The sequence below is a fragment of the Leptidea sinapis genome, chromosome 23 (assembly GCF_905404315.1).
Source record: "Leptidea sinapis chromosome 23, ilLepSina1.1, whole genome shotgun sequence".
Lineage (NCBI taxonomy): Eukaryota > Metazoa > Arthropoda > Insecta > Lepidoptera > Pieridae > Leptidea > Leptidea sinapis.
In genome coordinates this window covers 9,631,112-9,656,187 of record NC_066287.1, presented here as the reverse complement: position 1 = coordinate 9,656,187, position 25,076 = coordinate 9,631,112, and the positions used below count along the sequence as shown (strand labels likewise).

Below are 25,076 nucleotides of genomic sequence, written 5' to 3'. Positions count from 1 at the left end.
TTGTCTTGAATCTTGTTTATTATGTACTTTTTTTATGTAAATAAGAGACGAGACGAGCGGGACGTTCAGCTGATGGTAATTGATACCCCCTGCCCATTACAATGCAGTGCCGCTCAGGATTCTTGAAAAGCCCCAAAAATTCTGAGTGGCACTACAACTGCGCTCGTCACCTTGAGACATAAGATGTTAAGTCTCATTTGACCAGTAATTTCAATAGCTGCGGCGCTCTTCAGACCGAAATACAATAATGCTTACACACGGCAGAAATAGGCGCCATTGTGGTGCCCACAATCTAGCCAGCATCCTGTGCAAAGGAGCCTCCCACTGGTGTATTATGTACTTGTATAGAAACATATAATAGATTTGCTAGAGTTAAGGGCTCCTTCACAGGTTTTGGCTTAAATTTTGCAATAAAATACCAGACATTATCCTGTGACTTAAATTTATATATTATTATAAATATGTTTCTTTGACAAAGAAGGCTATTACTATATACAGTATTACATATTATAATGATATATAATAACGAAACAACCTATATGATCTCAAAATAAATCTCATTTTTGTTTAGGAGGTATCGTAGGTTCCTTGTGCGGTGTTTCCGGGACGATACGACATGGGTACCTTCAAAAAAAGCGCGTCCTTAAAGGCCGGCAACGCGCCTGTGATTCCTCTGGTATTGCAAGAGAGTATGGGCGGCGGTGATCACTTAACAACAGGTGACCCGTAAGCTCGTTTGTCCTCCTATTCCATAAAAAAAAAATCGCACCATGTTGAAATTATCCGAAACCGTTATATAATATATAGAAACCTGTTATTGGCATTATTATTGTAAAATATTTTTGCTTATTTATGTAATCTGTAATATGTTGTTCGTTTTCTTAATAAAATAAAATCAATAATAATGCATGGTTCTAGTCTGGTTCTTTGCAGGCGTCTTATAATTATATGGTAGTATATTATATATGGACATAGATATAGGATTGTTGGAATAAATTAAAGGTTTATTATTATTTATATTATATATGCTAAGTGATTTTGTTATAATATTATTTACAAGATGGGCAAGATGGCTATTGAATTAAGACTAATCTATGGCCACTGTCCCTGAACAACACTGTGTTTAAAATTATACAATCATCTACCGTTACGATTAAAAAACTTACCACACAAACGATTTCCTAGATTTTTTTTTTTAAATTATAACTAAACTTTTTTCATGCTAATTTCAATAGAGAGAGAAAAATGAAATGACTGTCATAAATTAATAATCTTAAATGTAAACAGCATTTGACGGAATAAACAAATTTCATTTCTTTTCACGATACGCTACAAACTTAATTCCTCACCTGGATGTGTGACGTTCTTCCGTAGTGCAAAGTCAAAGTCAAATAAATTCAATTAGGCTTAAACTAAGCGCTTTTGAATCGTCACCACAAATATTTCTTTTAAATTACCGAATCTACTATATGTTCGTAAAAAGTTGCGCTCGTGAGAAGAACATAAAAGAAACTCAACGTCCACTCTTTGCAATCAAATAGTGTATTTTACAATGACTGTAATATACATAACAAAGTAGTTTGAATCGTGTTGAAGTAATAAAAATTATTTCATAAAAAGTAGTAAAGAATAACAGTATAAATATAAATTATCGTATATTGGATGCATCAACCTTTAGAACTTGAATTCATTGTTTGTGTAAGGATGCTTCGTGAACATGTTGGTGGTGATTACTGTCACAATTAGTAATTGCATTCAACAAATACAATGATTTATTAACTACTAGCTGACCCGACAGACGTTGTTCTGATCATAATAAAAAAAAACTCTTGCGGATGGAATTTTGGAAATCCGTTCTTAGCTGACCTCTACTCGTGGAAAAGAATATTCCTACCAAATTTCAAGTCTTTAGCTCTAGTGGTTCCAGAGATATCGTGATGAGTGACTATATACGTGGAAATCTCTTATATGTATATAGATTGAACATGGGAAATGGATTGTCTTAATTCAGACCACAAACTTTCAAGTATTGGCCTTAAGATTTGAATGGTCAGGGCGAATGCGAGACGGATCGGAAATTAAAGATTTGCGGGCTAACTCGACATGCAAAATGTTCATTAAGTAGTTGCTGCAGATCTGAAGAATTGCTATTATCACTGCTGCATTGATCTATTTACATCGATCAAGTTATTTGTCCATGTTGCCCATGAAGTATAATTGTTGTAAAAATTTAAGCTGTGCATCTTCGAGAGGTTGCAGTAATCCAGTACGATGGTGAATCTGTCCTTATATCTACAATATCAAAAGCAAAACCCGTATTACTGATTTATAAACACTTTTTTAGAATTAGCATACACAATACATAGCAATAAGTATAGTAGGTATGTTATTCTTCTACTGTATTGTGTGTAAGTATGTAAATAAATAAATACCTTGAATGTCGGATTAAATCCTCGTTCTTAGATGTCTGCCCCAAATGAGGTCATTTGGAAACAAACATTGTATTTTTGAGTGTTTTCTAGAAAATGGCAGCACAATTCTTGCGTGTCTCCGCAGAATACTCGCAAACAACGTCCATCGGCCCAATGCGAAAGCTAGTATGCAAGCAGTACTACAGTACAGTATAAGCACTGCAATCGTATCGAAACGCTGCTCGATTCAAATCAGTACTTCATAAATTTCTCCTTGTGCGTCGAAAATTATCTATAAGTTGTTGATCTCTGAGGTTTTACTGGACGATTTCGTATTGCCAGCCGATCCGTTTTACGGGCTGCTACGCTTTGCTCTTGTGATTCATAGCACGACGTGGATCCACACTAACGCGGTTCTTTTCTTCAGTCCTTTCATTCGCAATGTTTCGAATCCTAGTTGCATTACGTCTTTGTCAAATCAAAATATATTTATTTTCTCTCACAATAAAAACTGTCAGGAATAATTTTATCGTCTTAGTCGTGACATTGTTAATGATAATATCGGCACAATAAGCTAATATTCACTCGCACACTTGAAACAAACAACAAGTCAACTTGAATAACATGACGTGCACTGTCAGTTGTATTTCATGTAGCGTGAAACTAACAAAAAACTTCATTGAATTCTTTCTATTCTCAAGATGTCATCAAAATGTCAATCCACACAAAATGTATCAGGAAATAATTCTTTTTTATATTAATATTTTTTCGATATTTTATTACTTATTATCCTATTCCGGACTAAGAGAAATCCAAAAAAACAAACAACAGAAAAATTGGTCTAGCGGTTCTTGAGTTACAAAAGGTGTAACTAACACGACTTTGTTTTATATATATAGATAACAGGTCGACCTGCCACCACAAGCAGCACCCGTTCACGAGTTGACAAATGGACCGGCGGTCCATGCGGCATGCAGTTTTCGAGGACCTTTCTTCCATTTACTGCCAAACTATGAAAGGATCCTGTACGTTTTCTTGTAGAAGTTGATAATTTACCTACTAGTTTACTATAGAAAAGACTAGCATTACTCAAGAGTGTGGCTTTCTAGGGACTTCCTGTCACGTAACCATTATCACTAAACTGTGGAATGAGCTTCCTTGAGCGGTGTTTCTGAAGGCGCGTACACCTCCTTAAATCTCTATGTTAATGTTGCAAAAGAATGTCGACGGTGGTGATCACTTAATAGCAGGTGACCCGTAGATTTGTTTGTCATCTTCGTCCAGAAAAGACGGCACTTTAAAAAGGAGTAACTTTAATTAAAACAAAGGGTTCGGTGCAAATGAATTAAATTTCAGCAAGTTATGAATTAAATGCTAAGTATTAAATTGTCAAATTGCTACGTAAATATATAAATATATGAGGGAGAATAAGAGACACTATCCCATTGATTCATTGTACGTATTCCTCGATCTGTGCAACTCGAGCTTAACCGCATTTCAAATTAGGAAACCTCAGGCGAAAAAATGTCTATATTATTGAAAGCCTTCTCCCAAAACAAAAGCATCGAAATCCATGTTTGTTTTATTGATGAGAAACCCTTCTCCTTTCCCCATCTAATTAAAACAAATAGCCTTATTCACTAGCCCTTAATAGTCTTGGCATTCGTTCCTCAAGTCGAGGCTGACCCATCTCAAATATATGGACCATAAAGCAACAGTTACGTTTTATAAACACTACGTTTATAACTACTTTATGATTGTATTATTTATTTTATGTAATATATTATGTTGTGAGGAGGCTTTGATTTTTTTCTGATCGTGCTTTCAAATATTTAAAATATCTGGCGGAGCGCACTCAATTAATTTATAGGGTATGGGTTGCACTATAATATGGAGGTGGCTTTTTGTGTTCTATTCATTTTTGTACAGCAATGCAACAAATGCTTGTTTTACAAAAAAGAAGATATTTAAAGTAGCAATTAGTATCTTAAAAAGGCTCGTTCCTTATTAATGTCATTACTTTTATTTTATTATTATTATTCTTATATTTTAAGGAAAAAATATATTGTTTTTAAAATTTTAAACTTATCCACTAAAAAATGGAATCACATACATCGTATCTCCTAACATAAAGTAAACAATGCAAAATGAAATATATTTAACCTTAGCATCTCTTGCCTTATTTCATTAAAATACTTCATTATAATTAAATATGAAAAGGTGAATAAGCCCGAAATTAAAAAAATATCGTACCTTTTGTCATATAAATAAGTAATACTAGGACAAATGTTGCGCTACCCAAATCCAACATACTCCGGCGATCTTGACCAGATCGATACATCTTGACCTGGATAAAAATCCATCTCCATACTATTGACACTAAAGCCTTCTTGGCACGGTAAGCCCGCGTCCTGGAGTCCAGTCGACGCGACCCGAACAGCGAGTGCAGGACACACTAAATTTGAATATTTTAATCCTTAATTTAAATTTTTGACATTTTTATTTTATGGTGGTATTCGTGTAGTTACTTTTTGATGTTATTTGTCATTTGACTGTAGATGTTGAAGCGATTCACTGGCGCCTCTTACTTTTTTTTTACATTATTTTTTTCACCATCGGAATTTAAACCACTTGAATTCTACAACTCGTTGCGTACTATTTATTATTTTGAGGAATCATATGGCTAATACAAAATGCATTTGGCTAATACAAGATACCTTCAAAAAAAGCTCATACACCTTCCTTAAAGGCTGGCTCTGTGATTCCTCTGATGTTGCAAGAGAATGATTGGAGGCGGCGGTGATCACTTTACACCAGGTGACCCGTACGCGCGTTTGTCCTCCTTTTCCATTAAAAAAATATGTAAATTTCGACACTTTTACACAAATGACCTTGTCCCAAACTAGGCATAGCCTGTGCTATGGGTTGTAAGACAACCATATATATAAAACAATATACATACTTAAACATACATATTAACATCTATGACTCGGCAACAAAGCTGTAGCTAGTAAAATTACTGGACTAGTAACTTAAGTCTCAAAGTGACAAGCCTAATTGCGAGATTCAATCAAGAATCAGTAAGAACAGTGACGCAATCATAATGAGACAATTCCTTCCAAAGACCCTTCAAGGGCTTTGCAAGGCACAAAAGACAGGATCTCCGTCCATTTCAGTCCATCAAATGAGGATTGGCTTTGAGTTTTAGCGTGCTGTCACGGAAAACGGTATGACGCGTAATGGCTAGCAGGGAGAACATTGGAAATTGTTGCTCCTTGTCAAGTGATAAAGTAGTTTTTTTTATGAAAATAAGGACGAAACGAGCAGGACGTAAAGCTGATGGTAATTGATTCGCCTTGCCCATTACAATGCAGTGGATTCTTGAAAAATCCAAAAATTCTGAGCGGCACTACATTTGCGCTCGTCACCTTTAAACATAAGATGTTAAGTCTCATTTTCCCAGTTATTTCACTAGCTAAACCACTCTTCAGACCGAGACACAGTAATGTGTAAACATTACTGCTTCACGGCAGAAAGAGGCGCCGTTGTAGTACCCATAATATAGCCGGCAACCTGTGCAAAAGAGCGTAGTTATTTTAAGATAATTTGTCACCCTTTTTTTATTTAAAAAGAAATTGGAATATTTACTGAAATGTTTCACTTTGGCCGGGCGTCAGAGTCTGCGACGTACAATTTTTTTTATTTACAACGATATCGAGATTATACACGGATACATTGTTCACGTTAAAAACATTATTGATAAAGACGATTATCATCAGCTGATAGCAGGTGTATGAGTATTAGCTGATAATATATTGAAAGTCGTGGTATTTTGTGGGTGGGTGAATGATCCGAGATGGATGCGATTACTAATTATGACAGTTATCACGACCATCATGTTCACCAAGCATCCTTACACAAACAATGAATAATGTTCTAAAGGGGGAGTGGAGGAAAACTAAATTATATCCATTCCAGGGTCTCAAATTACATACATAAAAAATATCAATTAAATTAAACTAACTATAAGCCTCAAACAGAAATTACTTTCGCATTATTAAGTCTGACATTTGTAATTTGACAGTATGATAATTTGACGCCTGGCGGAAAACTTTAGCAAATGTTATCGCAGGTTATTATTACTTTCATTACGTTTATTAATTCTTATTCAAACTGGTTAAAACTGGAAGAATCATTCTAGGGTCTGTATTCTAGAAATCGTCTCAATACATACGAGAAATCCGTGATCAAGCGTATTTTGTCACTGGCTCCAAAACTGCCCCTAAATAAAAGTATCTTAAAAAAACTAAAACACATGCTTTGGTTGAAATTTTAAAGGGACATCAGTTCCAACCTTATATAGAAATGACAAATTGAAAAATGGAATAAATTTATCAACTTTATGTTGTATTTGTCCACGAAAAATTTACGAAGTTTGAACGAAATCTGGCCGTGCAGTGCGTCAAAATCGCGCCCAAATGAGTCGGTTACAAACAAACATACATACAAGTGAAGCTAATAAAAAGCATGTAAAAAGCCAAAATACACTTGAACACGGTGTACGTATTGAGATGTGTCTGGAATATAGATCTATGTATTGATGAAAGGTACTTCAAAATAGTATTCGAAATCTACGATTCCGAGTGACTGATATCTACAGATACTTTCAACTACCAACTCTATGTCATCTATCATTCGTTAAATGATTTATAGTTCAAAAGCTGTTCTTCCCAACATATGAACATACATACATACCCACATATATATGTATACTGGATAGAATCATAACCCACCTATTTGCGTCCACGTAGTCGCGTAAAAACAACTCAGAATATGTATATGCTACCGTGTAATGAAAAGTTGTCTAATAGCCGAAACACATGGTCGGATTGGTCCGGATTGGTCCATCGTACTCGGTACCGTCCGGACAGTAAGATGTGAAATAATAATATTTATTTAGTTAAAAATAAAACCAAAACGTATTTCAGACTGATAATACCCTTCAACTACCATTCCTTGTTTGTAGTAGGCAAGACGGTGCGGGTGGAGGGTCGAATCGCATCAAGCGAAGCGAGTCGCTTGAATTTTATTCTCGCATTCAACGACGTTATGTATAGAACGAAACTGCTCACGTTTATAATTTTTTGCGGTTGACGATGCGACATACAAATGAATATGGTCCGTTACCAGACTGCGTCCTATGGGTTTGTTATATCATTCCTCTGTATGTAACATTGCTTACAGTGCAATCCTCTTTCATCTTACTCAGCTTGCTACACATATCCTTTGTTCAATTCTCATCCTCCCATCTAGTCCGCTCCGAGCATCCATCCTCGACACTCGTTTTTAAATTTAAAAAATGCTCGTAAAATAAATAAAATTGTTTTTTAAGAAGCTTCTCCAAGGCTCACGTATAACACTTCGACCGTACCAAATCCGATCATGTGTTTAGGCCTTAACATTACAAATACAGATAGCTGTTCGGCCAATGGACTCGTGATAGGTACATTGCAATACCGTGACACAGTATTACGAGTGTTCTACAGTCCAATCGTGTTTAACATCATGAATTGTAGACAATTTTATCACAAGTTTTATAAACACGTATTATCAGCCTGTTAACAATTAAGACATGTTTTTAAGCAATATATTTTTTAGATCGATTATTCGAGATTAGATAATATTTATAAAATACAGGACTCTTACTCGCGGCTTTGTTTGCGTGCAATTTGGTTATATTACGCTTAGAAGATATTAATGTAAATTTAGGGATAAAATGTTGACTTATATGTTACCCCTTATCTCGCATAGTCTATGCTTTATTTCATCAATATTGGTTGGGCAATTTAGTTATGAATGAGACACATACGTATGCACATCACAATAAGTCATATTATATGTTTACTGTAGATCTTTTTTTAAACTGTCGGAGAAAATACTAGATGAGATAATATTATAGAAATCAGGTAAATCTAAACAATTAATTTCGATGAGACTATAAGCTGCTCTCAACTAATAAATGTAGAACTATTGTGTGGAATGCACCTTTAGGCCTCAGTAGAATTATCTCTTCAATGTTTGAAGTTGAATAAATCCCAGGACCCCACGCTCGTTAATTGATGACATAAAACATTGTAAAAGTAATAAATAAAACTAACAAATTTAAATAACTTAATTTTTTAACAAAGTTTTTAAATTAAAAATTATGTTCTTGTTTCCGTTCTCAAACAGACTGAATTAAAAAATGACGGTTGACAAACATTTAAATAAAAAACTATCCATCATAAAGAACCTGTTTTGTAAGTTTTACTCTCAAGTTTGTTTATGGTTTTGTCCCATGAAAAGTAATAGTTGAATGCGAGATACCTTTAACCAAATGTTTCATGTCATAACAGAAGAATGAATTGTGCTTTTCTAAAATCAATCTAATTCTGAAATGATATTTTATGACCCTGAAAAAAATAATGTAATTAGTAAATTATTTAAGTCTAAGCAATTTTTCGCGATTTTTAAAAATAATTAAAAAATTGCGAAAATATAGAAGACTTTTTTCTGGATCATTTTAATTGTTTGTCTACATAGCAAAGTTTGTTGTCACTCAGAAATTTCAGTTAAAACTGGTTAAATAGCCATTTCTTCAAACAAAAGAACACACACAAAGCCACTTCGTTCATAGTAATATAAACTGGCGGGAAAGTAACACGTCATGTTATCAACTAAGCGCGTTGACCTTGTTACTATACTTATCATGTATTTCGAATCGCTTGCGCATGACGAGGTGGCCGAGTGGTTAAGGCGTTGGACTGCTAATCCAATGTGCTCTGCACGCGTGGGTTCGAATCCCATCCTCGTCGATATCTTTTGTTCCGTTATTTATTGTATAGTATTTTTATGTTAGTCAAACGAGTTGTAAGTTATTGTTTGATATAAATAATTATTTAAATTGAAATGAATGAATTATTTACAAAACAGGTTTCAATGGAGGAATGTTCACGTTGTTCTCAATTCTTATTCAAGCCTATAATGGAATGCTAGTGTTATCAAAGGTCATTTAATTACTATAATTTTCTTTAAGCTTCTTGAATATAATACACTCCTAAAAATTTTGAAATGAATATTGCAAAAACTATGTGGAAGATTTTTTTTCCGCGTATATATTTGAGTTATTGATTTTTTTTAACAGTTGTCAGTTTTTACTTCTTTTTTTTAAATTCTATTTTTTTTTTAATTTATTAATGTCTTGTACATATACTTGTGATATGAACTAGCTGACCCGACTGATCACAAAAGCGAAGACAACTTGACAGAGATTGTTCGGTCGAAATAATATAAGTTAGAGATTCCTGAATCACACTTTCCTGGAGTGATATACATAGTGCTTTACTACACTTACCTGAAAAAATAAATACAAAAATAATTAAAAAAAACTTAACAGCAAATTAACTGCTATCATCTATAAATAAATTTAAATCTTATTAAAAAATGGCTCTGTCGTGAATCCTACTACTGCACAGCTAAATATCTAAGTGATCCGACAGCCTGGGACTAGATTATGTTTATTTTTTAGGAAATAAAAATGCTGGGACAGTTAATTGAAAAATTTAGCGGCGTTGAGCACTTTTCTTGGGATGGGTATAAAATGGTAAACTCGCGTCAGACCACGTGGCCTGATCGAAACTTCGTAAGACAGTGGTTGAAATTATGCACGAAAGATTTAAACTTCTAACTAATTATAGTACGGCTATTTTAACTGAATGATTAGGTCATTGGAGCATCGAATTATTGTGATAGCGAAGCCGACACAGCGAGGTAGAGGGATCGAATCTCAGCAGTGAAATATACAGTTTACTATGGATTAAAGTTGTTTTTTCTTAGAGATAAACTTTTTAATGTAAAATAATTGTAATAGTACTGAAATGTTAACTGTCATTTTTGTGAAAGATAGCGCAATAAATGAATATTGTAAAATTATACCCAAACCATTCCAAAATATTCAAAAATGCACAATCTTAATGTTCAAGTTTTCTCTTCTGCTCCCGGAGTGCAACCCGTATTTTTTTTACAGAATTAATATAAGTATGTATCTTTATGTAAGTTGTTTTCTTTTTTTTTGACATTACACTTTTTAATTTAATTCTTTATTTTTAGAAGCCATACATCATTTTGATTAAGTCGGCTTTGACATTTAACTTTAAAATTAAATAATTTTCTATGTTTTGACGACTCTTGTACACATTAAAACTCGAATGAGTTTTATGGTTTGTACAAGAATTATGACATTGTAAATGTAATTTGTTTATAATTAATAAATAAATTTTTGCCCTGGATGTCGGCTAAATAGGCGCGGTTGTTGTGCCCATACGACAATGGCGCCTATTTTTGCCGTGAAGCATGTACGCATTATTGTGTTTCAAGTCTGACAGGCGCCGTAGCTAATGAAATTACTGGGCAAATGAGACTTAACATCTTATCTCAAGGAGACGAGCGCAATTTTTGTGCCGCTCACAATTTTTAGATTTTTCAAGAATCCTGAGCGGCACTGCATTGGGCAGGGCGAATCAAATACCATCAACTGAACGTCCTGCTCGTCTCGTCCCTTATTTTCATAAAAAAAATGCATTAAACATTACACTTATTTATAAGCATTAAATATTTTTTAAGCATTAATTAAGTATTATACGGAATCATGTGAGCTCTGTACCAGAAGTTTAATAAGCCGTTGTAATTACATTGGGCTGTTGGCGCCACGCTCGCGGCATTCGCCACGTGGCCACATCATCCCCGCATTGTACGAGATATTATTTATGAATATTGTTTCGTTGCTGATCGCCAACACGCGTCTCTCACCCCCGATCAATGTCTACACGCACTTACGAACACTTGCCAAGTCTGCGTTTAATGTCGCTGGTTAAGTCAATACGTTGACTATGTTCATTTACTTTTAATTCTAAGGGGATTCGTAAGTATGGCAAAACAAAAATCCAATTGCGTTGCGACCAATCGAGCGCAGTTATATACTTTTTTTATGAAAATAAGAGACGAGACGAGTAGGACGTTCAGATGGTAATTGATACCCTACCCATTACAATGCAGTGCGGCTAAGGATTCTTGAAAAACCCAAAAATTCTGAGCGGCACTACAATTGCGCTCGTCACCTTGAAACATAAGACGTTAAGTTTCATTTGCCCAGTTATAACACCAGCTACGGCGCCCTTCATACCGAAACAGTAATGTTTACATTACTGCTTCACGGCAGAAATAGGCGCCGTTGTGGTACCCATAATGTAGCCGGCTTACTGTGCAAAGGAGCCTCCCACTGGTAGATAGAGATACTTATACTTTTGTTGTATAACTTTGTTTAAAAACTATTAGAATATGTTTTATTTTTCAACTAATAAAAAAAACCTGATGACGTGTCTTTTGGGCCCGTTCGTCTTAGGTCTGAGACATACTATGTCGAACAGGAGGTAGTTTTTTGACATTCAATAAGTGTTTTTAAATCCTATTTTGAATTTAAATATTTGAATGTTTTTTGCTTGAGTGTCTTTAAAATTAAATTCCCTATACAATGACGGAACTATTCCAAAATATTTTTTCTAGTATGGAGCTAGTAAGAAATAAAAACAGAGTCACATACGGTTTTTTTTTCATCATGAAAAAATACTATAAATTTAAAAGATCCGATATATTGATATAGGTATCGATATTTTTTTTACAGTTTATTTGCTCCGTATTAAGACTCATAACAATATTCGTTTAATGTCCTATAAGAGTTAGTTTCTGGGTTGCGTTTTTATCCCCGCTAGGTACCTACATAGCATAATGTTTTCAAGTGCGGATGTGTTTCAATGTGTTTATTTATTAATAAACTCCAACAGGTCAACGAACAAGATATAGATAGATTAAAAAATAAGATCACCAATCCGTTAAAAAGATTATTTATTGAAAGAACGATAGGCATTATAAAATCTAGCTCAGATCGCCAATACATGAATGAATATAGATAACGGTCGTCTGTCAGCACAACAGAACAAGTAACAGAGATCTCTTTAAACTGTTCTATGTTTCTAAGATGGTTTGAAGTTGTTAGTCAAACTCACAATAAATATTTCCTTTAAATTACTCAATGTACCATATGTTCGGAAAATACTTTTTCGTGAGAAGAATATACAAGAAACTCAACAGTCACTCTTTTAAATAAAATAGAGTACTTTACAATGGCTGTATTAAACATAGCAAATTAATTTGTAAGGTGCTGCATTCAATATATGAATTGTGTTTAAATAATGTTCAATATTTCATAAAAAGAAATAAAGAATAAACTGTATAAATATAAATTTGCCTTTATTGGATGCGACAACCTTTAAGGCTTGAATTGATTGTTTGTGTAAGGATGCTTCGTGAACATGATGGTCGTGATTACTGTCATACTTAGTAATTGCATCCAACAAATCCAATGATTTAATAACTATAACAGGTCGACTTGACACCACAAGCAGCACCTGTGGACAGCCATCGTTCACTTCGCACATATTGGAGGGAAGGAGACGATCTGGCACATGACGGTATTAAGGTAGACAGAGAAGAGAATGCTTATATGTAAATAAACAAGTTAAATTCAAAAACACAAAAAACGCTTTTCAATTTCTGCAGTTCCCCTACAGTAATTCACACAAATCTCTGTGTTTCTTTATGTGAGGGAGAGTGCCACCCGGTGAGGGCTGATGATGAGTTATGAGCAGTTCGGAGGCACCCGGAAGTCGCCCCTCGGCGTCGGTCCTCCCGCCCTACTTCCGATACCAATCGACGGCCTTTAGCGATCTTTGCTGACGTATTTCATAATTTATTGATAGTCTTGTCGACAATTTTTATGTGTGGACTATAAATATATATACTGTTGTACATACAGAATGTTTGCCAATGTATTTTTGGTACTTAGTTATCTTTTTTTAAGCTTTGGCTTTAGGTCAGGTCAATTAAAAAATATATTATTACCAATTTAGAAAGAATCAATCACACAAAACAGACTAAGAACACAGTAGGTTGAATACTACTAAAAAAAGCTTCATAGCTCATTACTATTAGTTTTCCCTATGGTAAAGGCCTCGTCTAAAGAGTTTCCACAATACTCTGTTCTTTGCCTTACTTCTTAAATCTTCCTATCTTCTTTCTTTCTCCATTTTTTGTTGTCTTGGACAATTTTCAATTTCAAAATCAAATTTGAAAAAATATATCTTTTTATCTTTTATTGGCAAAATAATCCCAAAGACAAGGAATTGGACCGAGTAAAATAATCAGCCATGATGTTTTAGAGATACTTGGTTGGTGGAATTAACAGATCTTGGTGCAGCACGTGTAGATGGTGATGTTTGGGCAGCAGCAACCACCGCAAGGTCCACAAGGTCCGTAGCACACATTGATTGTTTGAAGGTTGAAGAAATTAAACTTTGATAAAAGAAATACTTCAGATATTGTTAGAGCACATATCATAAATTATGACTATTCAACAATTTGAATCGACTTAAAAATTATATAATTAATAATTAACATTATATCCAAACAAATTATTATTTAATCTAACACTTCTAACATAATATGACATCAGCTACTAAATATTTGTTTCCGCATAATGTGTTTACCTTTCTTCGAGTTTCTGTGTTTGCGAGAGAGGCGTTTCATCGGAAATATACTCAAGGAAATAATTAACTTATTGTAAAGAAAATCTACCATGATATTCGAAAGTATATGAAAGAACGGAAAGATCTCACCGAGAACGGAATGATATGAAGTTGTTTGGTCTAATGATTAAAAGATGGAAATATTGTATAAAAGAACGTCATTGTATATCTAGTATAATAGTACCTATGTATTATGTACGTAACCAACTTAATCTAAGTTGTTTGCTGCACCAAAAAACTGCGCTTTTGGCGACGTGAAAGTACGATAAAGAATGCTTTTTTAGGTCATAGTGACGTATTTAATAACGCAAATTAAAGTTATTACAAGTTTAAAATTACTTCTCCCTATCAAGTAATTCTTGTTTTTAATCATTCGCTCGAGACAGCAGGCAAGGGAACCAAGCTATACAGCCTTGTCTTTTTATTTTGAATATTAAAATGTAAAGACCGGAGCCAAGTCTTATTTTTCTTCTTTCCAATCAAGTAATTCTGTAGTGACAAAGGTAGGATAAAGAAAGTTTTAATTTTGGAATAACTTTACCACAGATAGAATATAGACTTTTTCATAGGCTAAATGAAGTATGTACATAAATTAGTGATTGTTGCTGTATAAATGACAGATAAAGGTAGAGAGGTAAAGAAAAAACTACATTATATTTCACTACAGATGGAGTTGTAGAATATTTATTTCCCTTATCGTCGATAATATGCTAAATGTGGAGTTTCAATAGTGGCGCTTAGTGTTTTTTCGTGTTAGTTTATTTGTTCACGACGTGAGTTCCTGTATCGCGTTACGATCGCTTTCGAATGTTAACAGGGTCCTCAAGGTTCCGTACCCGAAGTAATGAACTGTCCTATAATTTATCGCTATGTAAAGTTACTCCAAATTTAAAATTAGTTACTTGACATTTTTACATTTTCTAAACATTTCCAGTGTTACCTAGGTATGTTGTGAGACAGTGGTCCTGACATATTCTTCTATCTTGCATTACTACTACGAATTTATGTCTGTATGCACCGTTTCTAAGGCGTTTCATTTAGAGCAGGCCATGTCTTCTAAAACTGACCATAATTTGACATCTTCAGCTTTTATTAAGTCCGGGACGTCGACTTCCAGCCAAGCTGGAGTAAATTTGCTTTTTTTTAAGTCACGTAACCAAAATTTTTGAACGATGTACGATTGTATGGATGGTAAATCTTGTTTTTGCATGCTAATTTAAATTAGCCGAATAGAAGACACTACAATATATTTAAGATCTATTGTATACTGTATTCGACGCAATAAATAAATTTCATTTCATTTCGATTTGAAAGAGCGACATCTCGAGTTTCCTAATATGCAAATATTGGAGTTGAGCAGGTTATCAACTGTAAAATAGATCCTGTAGATCGACCGACAACATGAGAGTTGAACAAGACATACCAAGATTTACGATTGATGTGTTGACTCGAACGGTTGGCTCAGTTGGTAAGAGCACTCGGACGGAACCCGAGACGTCGCTGGTTCTAGTCCTGCATCGTTCATAAATTTTGGATACAAATTAAATTTGTACAAATTGAAGTAGTTCGCGGTTTGTGACAGGTGCGAAGTCATTCTGAAAAGTCCATGGTACATTTTCAAAAGCCGCGTTAAGAAGACGTTTTAGAAGACGATCTAACAGTCTCTTGATAAACATGAGAACAAAATGAAGCTTTGTGATTCCTTGATTGGACTCCCCACACCAAACCATGAGCGACGTAGGATAATTCTTTGCAGCTACTCCTATAAGCGTAAAGTTTGTAATTTGCTTGTAGTAGTATTCATGGATATGATATGGAGCTAGGCCCCAATTTATCAATCGCCCTAGTAATAGAAATAACAGCAAAGTTAATGTATTACCATCTCTGTACCCCAAGTAAACTACTACGATACACAACCAACAGCGTGCAAGCTGCGATAGTAAAACGTTTTTCATTTAAATTCGAAACACGTCTACGAATATCTAAGGCGACATTTCCCTTTTACGCAGTTACATTTAAATTAAATTACTTATGTGTGGAATTGCTTCATTTTCAAAATATATCTATACTATTCCCAAAGAGACTTCTGAGTGTTTTATGGTTCTTCATCACTGGTTGCATTTGGAAAAGTAACGTTAGATTGTAACATAACATGAGTCAGAGAGGAGATTCGGGCAGTACAGTGCGCATCATCAATGCTTGCCGTTTGCATTAACATCGAGTACCGGTACTGAAACTCTAATCTTACATATTACTTAATAAGCGAATGCTCGTCAGTCAGGGAGCTAGTGTAGTCTAGTATTGTTTTGCAATGCTTCAAGTAGAATTACGTAAGAGGTTCCGAATATATAAGAATCCTAGAGATGAATTAGAGTATCACATGATTAGAAAGCGTTGTCATAAACTTTATGATGATTGCTAGACTAAATACAAGCGAAATATTGAAGAAAACATACCAAATAATCCAAAATGTTTTTGGAGTTTTGTTAAAAATAAAAAAGGCGGCCATTCAACAGTTCCCTCTTGTATGAAAATGGATAATGTTACAGCACAAACAGCAGCGGATATTGCCAATCTTTTTTCATTTAAATTTTCTTCTATATACACTTGTGGTCAGCGTCGCGTTCGCAGTTCTAGTTTAGTCGATATTGGTAATGTTCATTCTCTGATGTCCCTGAGTTGCAGTGAAGCTGAAATATCTCAGAAAGTAAAAGGACTCGACATTAATAAAGGAGCCGGGCCAGACTCCAATTCAACCCCAAGAAGACACAAGTTTGTGCGTTCACCACTAAAAAGTCTCCCTTTGTCGTATCCCCTCGATTCGAGATCACTCCTCGAACTGCCACAGCCTGTTTAGGCATACTTGGCGTCGATATATCGAGCGACGTTCAGTTCCGTGGTCACTTGGAAGAGAAGGCCAAACTGGCCTCTAAAAAGATTGGTGTACTCAGTAAGGCGAGACAGTACTTCACTAAAAGCCACCGCCTGCAACTTTATAAGGCGCAAATTCGGCCTCACACGAGTACTGTTCTCACCTCTGGGCGGGTGCTCCCCAGTACCAGCTTCTTATATTTGACCGCATACAACGAAGAGCGGCTCGAATCATCGACGATCAAGTCATCTCCGATCGGCTTGATTCTCTAGCATTGCGTAGAGATGTGAGTTCTCTCTGCATCTTCTACCGCATTTATCACGGGGTTTGCTCAGAGGAACTGTTCGGGTTGATTCCAGCGGCCGAATTCCACCACCGGACATTACGTGCAAAGTACCATCCGCATCACGTAGACGTCTGGCATTCCACAACCGCGCGTTTTGTTCGAAATTTCTTGCCTCGCACAGCCACACACACAGCACAGTAGTATGATCGACTCGCAACGCATCGAGAGTATCCAAGAGCACGACACCGTGCATATATAAGTACTGGATTCTCTCATAGACACCCGTACCATCAGCGCCTCAGGAAATTTAATATGATGTCATTGCTCGATCGGAGATCTCTTGCCGGAGTAATTTTTTTGTACAAACTCTTAAACGGTCATATACAATGTAGTAACCTCTTACAGAATATTAACCTTGCTGTCCCATATTTATTCCCAAGGTTCAAAATCAAGAGAATCTTCCAAGTTCCTTCTGTAGAATCAACCTGTGAGTTCAGGCGCCTAACGCTCAAATTCTTCGCGAGTACAATAAGTTAAACGATTCCAATTCAGAACTTGATATATTCGGTGGTGGGCTGGTCAGGTTTAAAGAAACTGTTGTTAAACACTTATCTGGTACTCAATCTGCATTTGTCAAATAAGTAGTTTTTCTTTTTTTTCGTCTTCATTATTTTAAGCTAAAGTTATAATTTGTACTTTCATTTTTTATTTTTTTTTTGTTTTTATTATAGCTCAGATAGTGTTAGTTCTATTTTTAAGAAGTAATTAGGGAGTATTTTTTGTAATTTTTATGTTCACCATAATTGTCGTATACTTTAGAACAACTAATTACATTAGATTAAGAAAATTGTATTGTATATGGTGTGGTGTGCTTTAATAAATAAATAAATAGAATATGAAAATAATAGCCCAATGCTCACAGATCTTCGTGGAAAGCTCCTTTCCACAGGATGCCGGCTAGATTATGGGTACCACAACGGCTACTATTTCTGCCGTGAAGCAGTAATGTGTAAGCATTATTGTTTCGGTCTGAAGGGCGACTTAACTAATGAAATTACTGTACAAATCGCAAATGAGACTTAACATCTTATGTCTCAAGGTGACTAGCGCAATTGTGGTGCCGCTCAGAATTTTTGTTTTTTCAAGAATCCTGAGAGGCACTTCATTGTAATCGGCAGGGCGTATCAATTACCATCAGCTGAAAGTCCTGCTCGTCTCGTCCCTTATTGTCATAAAAAAAAGTAACGACCATTAAATTTGCTATATGCCAGTGAGAAACTGGCACATTCGGTTGCTGTTTCGGAGGATACCGGTTAAAAACACAAAAAACTTGTAAATTGTTATTAATTACTGGAAATATTTAAATGCAGAGGGGCTTTGGGAGACAGGAGTGATCTAAAAGTAGGAATTAGTAGTAGAGACATGCAAATATAGTGTATACATATTACTTGTAAATAGAATAAATACTTATGGAATTGGTTTTTATCACGAGCGAACTATACGTAATTCCATACTTCATTGAGCGTGGTGGTAAAGATAATGATGTTTTGTAAAATGTATGATAAATATGTTTTGTTGGTATTGATGATGGCGTTCAAGCACAGTCGTGATATTAGGCCGGAAGACTATTAAAATATCTGGACAAAGGCAGAAATTTCCTCCAAAGAAATAAATAAATCAAAATCAAAAATCTAAACAAATCCATGGCGATCGGTCCTGTGTTGCCCTCATCTAATCTATTCCGGCTATCTTGACCAGATCATCGGTCTATCTTGTGGAGGGCAATATACAACAAAAACAACCACATACGGTTTACAAAAATCTTTCTTCAGCGCTGGTTTGAATGTGGACTTGAAATTTTTTTATGCAAAAACGTGACGAAACCAGTCAGAAGTTCGCCTAATGGTGATATATACGCCCTGCCCAATTTAGTGCCGCTCAGAATGAATCATAAACCAAAAATTCTGAGCGGCATCATAAGAAGGCTTTGAGGCATTTGATGTTAATCCTTAACAGCCCAGTTATTAAACTAGTTACGGAGCATTTCCCAAAATACAAATAATGCTTGCTCATTTCTGCTTGGCTGTAGAAAAAGCTGTTGCTGTGCAATTCCTTCTTAGGAGTTTCCAGTCCAATATGCCATGGGTTACTTTTTTATGGGAGAGGAGGATAATCGAGCTTAAGGGTCACCTGATGTCAAGTGATCACCGCCGTCCACATTCTCTTGCAAGAACAGAAGCACCACAGTCGCATTGCTACCCCGTGGATAAAAGTTCCTTGAAAACCGGACTGTGTAGAAAAGCCACATATCCAGATGGTGGGGATGATATCCTAATTTTTGGCGTGTCATGTGAAGGTGGAATTCGTCCGTCACAATGAAGTAACGTCTTAACGCAACGCCAAGCGATCTATCTGTTCTGGATTCCAAACCATTCGAGCACACTGACACACTGATACATTCCAAAAAAAAACATGTAGCACTTTCTCAAAACGCTTTTGAAATTCGTTAGATGTTTCTCTTAAAATTGGCGCTGCAGCTTTAAAATAACATAAAAACTATTTAAATATAATTATTGGTGTCGAGACACTTGGCCCGTGTGGCCAAGAGGTGCGGAGAATGTACAAAGTACTATCTACGCGCCTCAATAGGGCTACTGGCAACCCAAGCGCTGGCAGCTATTTCGGTCAACGGATCAACCGAGCTATCCAACGCGGGAATGCTGCCAGTATTTCTGGTTTTATAAATTTATATATAAAGGTTTTATTCATTAAACTCCATTAAAATAATGAATAAGAATTTCGTTTTGCTTAATTTGGGTTTAAGATATCTACGTCACAAGGTGCGCGTCATTTCATTGGTCTGCCGTAAAGATTTCAAATCACTAAGCATTTAATAATTTGCTGATTCTAATAAATAAAGATTTTAGTCTTTAGAGAAAGGGCCCGCTGGAAAAAAGACCGCCCGGGTTGCATTCATTTGAATTTTCTATTGTATTGTATCATACATTCTTTTTTGCACCTCTCAAGACATATTTGCAATTTTAAGTGTAGATTTATGAATGTTTTTCTGTTTGCTCGGCTCACGCTGACGTGGAGCGGGATGATCGATATAATAAATACGTCTTGTTCGTGTGTGTTTATTGTTTTTATGTTTTGAATTTAGAATCAACCGTGCTTACTGAACTATATCACCGATATATCGAGAGGAGCGATAACGGGTAGGTACACGCATTGTGATAGGGGTGACTGGTCGATCTTATCAACAAATAGTTGTTGATTAAGTTTTGAATTTTGTTGATAAAAATAATAATTAGAATCATAAATACTAATAATTATTATTTAGAATCATTGTGTACTATTTATAAACTTTGTGTAGGTTCATGGTTCTTCTACTCATCATATCCATTTTAGAGTTCCGTACGTCAAAAAGAAAAAACAGAACCCTTATAAGATCACTTTGTTGTCCGTCCGTCCGTCTATCTGTCTGTCTGTAAAAACCCTTTATCTAGGTAACGCGTGAAGATATCGAGTTGAAATTTAAACTAAATACTCAAATCTACAGTTTCTTGAAGTTGTGACATATTAACCTATTCCATTTTTAGGATTCCGTACCCCAAAAGGAAAAAAACGGAGCCCATAAAGGATCATTTTGTTGTACACAATACTAATACAGATAACATTAAAACATTCATTCAAATTAATACCGTATTTCGTGCCAGTAATGTTCAAAGTCAAATACGTTCATTAGAAGTTCGGACGCGAAAACGAGGGAAGAACATTTTATTAAGCAATTGGAATGTAATTATTTAGCAAAATGATTAAAAACGTCAAGTTAGTTACACAATTTTGTTAATTTAAACGTGCACTGAAATACGACACTACATTCTTTTTAAAGTTTGGATATGCTGTTATTTGGACAGTTTTTTTCTAAGTACTTTGTTATGCGTGGCGTTGTATTCAAAGCGCGGTCGAAACACGACTGAACTAAAACTCTGCCTGATAGACGCGTAGTCAGAGTTTTGCTTCAGAAAATTTTTGAGCGTGATTGTCATTCTAGTTTTTTTTTGTACGTCAATGATTTAGAGCCATGTTCGTTGCCATACAATATAAATGTATCTTAAAATGATTCATTTCATAATCAAAGAATCGTATCTCCGTGCTATACATGTATACATACCTGCTATGAGTATTAAATAATATATAGATGAACATTCTTTTTGTTACTTGGTTGAGTTCTAGTGATAGGCTTCGTCATGCTCGCTTAAATGTCATTGCTTGTGGCGGCGACGCGGGACGAGTCGTTCCCTTCCCTAAACTATGGTCGAATGAGGCGATGGCTGGCCCATGCGTCATGCTGGTGAACGGGCGCTACTTGTGATGGCAGGATGATCCTGTTCCCAGATAGTCTGCTTAATGTTTTTATAATAAAATTTATTATAATTTTTACTATCGCTCACAAAATACCTGTATTGATTTACGGTGTGTGTGGATTGATGCATCTACTGTACTCAATAATTCTAGATTTTACGTATTAATATATATTTACTTTTTGACTTACTCATGTAACGCATTACTTTTAAGTATTTGACGTTTGAGTATTTTGTTGCGCCACTTTATATATTATATTGTTCTTTAAATGATTTGTTAAACGATGAGGCTGTGAATGTTGATTTAAAAGAGTGGCAATGAGTTTCTTGCCTCTTCTTCTATTTAAACTCTTGCAAAGCTCAACCTTTTGCGAAGCGGCGGTAAATGAAAAAGAAAAATAAGAGTCATTTCCTTGACCTACATGAATAAAGTATTTTTAATTTGATTTGATCTGATTTATAGTTTCAGGATGGAGTTGAAGCTGGCTTTCAATCAACAGAGTATGGCAGATTAATGTCGGATGATGGCATGGAAACCATCGACTTGCGCTTGCGTGTTCTAGTACCATCAGCATCCTGAACCCATTGTTATATTGGATTCGCATAACGCCGAGAGTCAGCCGAGTGTCATTGGTTCACAGGCTGCACGTGTAAAACACTTGGCAATAAACTTGAAAAAAAAAATCAACTATGCAAGACATTTATCGACTAACTTCAAAATGTCGAAATCTCGTAACGCTGTGCACGCGTATCTAAAAATTCAATGTCAACTTTTTTCCCTAGCAGATTATAAGTTAAGCGTCAAAAACTAAAGATGGGCTTCACCAACTAACTTTAGCAATAACAAACATGTTAAAGTATCAGTTAAGCAAAAAGTGTGTATGCACTTTTTAGATGACGTCATACCTAACTATTAACCGTAACCGTCCAATTAAAGCTATTGTTAATGTTAAATAGCTAAAAAATCAAAAGTTTCAAATAAATATTCGAAATTTGACTTTTTAAGTTTAACTATGCAAAGGAATACATTGGTGCAACACATTTCACAGCCTATGTTAAAGTCTGCGTTACTGCAAACGTTAAATTTGACTTAAGTGTTAATTATAACAGCTAATATGGTGCAACCCTTAAGTTTAACTTTGCCAAGGAATACGATGATTTAACACATTCCGCAGTCTATATTAAAGTCAGCTTCACTGTTAACGTTAAATCTGACTTAAGCGTTAACTATAACAGCTAGTATGGTGCAACCCAGCCTTACAGTAATGTAACAACATGGATGAATATTTTCGATTGTGTAAGGTTTGAGCGGGATTTGATAGGGGTTGATGAAGGCGTGGCCAGGTGTCACTCTCAGGATCTTATCTGAGTAGGGCTGCGTAGGGATGCACCGGGTCACCCCTCAATCATTCCAACAATGAGCGCATCACGTAACTGACCATTTAAGTCTGTTTTTCAACACTGTGTAATTCTTTATTAATAAAACATTGACTATAATATTGGCAAAAAAAAAATAGTAAAAAAAACAAAGATGTTAAAGCATGTCACAGCAGAAATGTCAAGTTAAAACCTCAAATACGCAACACACTCAGAAAAACATTAACAAAATTGGTAATTTTGTTTTTCTTTTTACATACCTACATACTTCTTCCTAAATAACGCTTCCTATCAGTACAAAACACATACCGAACCAAAATCTATTGTGTTTGTTCTTTTATTTACTTCCCGGTCAGACAGACAAATAATATTCATTTCTACAGAATACCATAATGACAGCGCTGATATTTTTTTACAAAATAGCTATAGGATAGAACTCTTTTTAATCGACATCCAAAGAAGATGTAAATACTACGGAATAAGAGGCGGGAATGCCTAAGTAAAAATTTAAATTTAGTTTGGTATGAAAGGTGCTGTCGTTTGACATAAGTTTGAAATAGTAGTAATTACAGTATTGCGATTGGCGACGTAGTATAATCTGGCTTAGTTTGAAAGCGATCAATTGCTTAAAACGTAGTGAATTTAGGTTACCTTCGTTTTTTACAAGATTATAGCCGTCATCTGACAGTTTCATACAGTCGAGTGAATCGCTTTTTTCTTAGAGAGTTTCGCTAGGCTGTCGACCTCAGAAAGAATGATCCGATTGTTTTTTTTAAACTAAATGTTCCATACATTATACATTTTTCTTTCAGGTCTTTCAAAACTCTACAAAATACTAGTCTGCAATGCGGCTAAAATAAGGAAGTTATTCACCATTGTGTTTCCATTAAAAGATCATAATTATTTTATTAATAATATACTTGTATTCCGCATGTGCTATATTTTTAAATAAATCTTAAGTATCGACCAATCATTGTCGAGAATCGATAAATCATTAAGGACAGTGACGTCGACGGCTCGGCACCTATCTCCCTCGCACTTATCATTCCAATATATGCCATACATCATTTATCATATTTTGTTTCTCTCGTTTATTTCCAATGATGAATTCAATTCTCTTTTTGAATGTGATTGTGCTTTGTTTTATTATTGCAGTGTTTTATAATTTATAGTAGATTGTAACGCCGTATGGTTTTCGATTGCTATCAACAAACAGGTTTGGATTTCATTAATATTTCTTTTTATACTAATAAAAATATTATTAACAAGTGTATTCGAATTCAAATATTTTTATTCAAAATAGGATGTGACATCACTTCAAAAACTACCACCCATTCCAAAAAGAATGCCTCAGACCTGAGAACAATGGGCGCAACAAACTCAGTTGGCTTTTTTTTTCTTCAACAAATATGTTTACAAAGTAATATTGTACAATTAAACTTATTATTTAAAAACCTAAGGGCGGTCGCTCCATTCCCAATCTGTGGAATCATTAAGAAAGTCATCTATGTTATAGTAACCTTTACCACACAAACGTTTTTAACAATTATTTTGGATATCGTAATACTTTTGTATAGAACATTTTCTGGGATCTTGTTGTAAAAGCATATACATCGCCCCACAAAAGACTTATTAACTGGACTTAGCCGAGTAGTAGGCATAACAAGTTTATGTTTGTTCCTCGTGTTAACATTATGATTGTCACAGTTTCTAGCAAATTCCTCAATGTGCTTATGATATGTTTGTATGTTATTTATTACCCTATAGACATAATATCACAACTATGATGTTACGGTAAGACAACCGGAACAGGAATCTTATCACAGAATGGTACCCTTTAGACGGAAAGAGACGGAGGAAGACAGGCTAAGAGATAGGAAGATGACGTTAAGAAAATAACGGGTTCAACATGGACTCGCCCTGCAAAAACGAGAAAAGACTGGAGAGCTTTAGAGGAGGCCTTTGTCGGGAGACAAGTTGTAACCGATCTACCGTTTGCCGATAATCAATAGATATTAAAATTGTTAGTATATTAGTTAAATGTGTTTTTTAGATAGTAGTCATAAGTAAATTAATTTTAGGCAC

The 25,076-nt window shown here is 35.1% G+C and overlaps 1 long non-coding RNA gene and 1 other non-coding gene across 2 annotated transcripts in view; both read left to right on the top strand.

Annotated features, from left to right (window-relative positions):
- The window catches only part of LOC126971223 (uncharacterized), a 274,489-nt gene that overhangs the window by 77,817 nt on the left and 171,596 nt on the right, over positions 1-25,076 (top strand). The gene's annotated exons all lie outside the window — the stretch shown is intronic.
- Trnas-gcu (transfer RNA serine (anticodon GCU)) lies at positions 9,184-9,265 on the top strand. Its single transcript has one exon. It is a non-coding gene; the product is annotated as a tRNA-Ser (tRNA).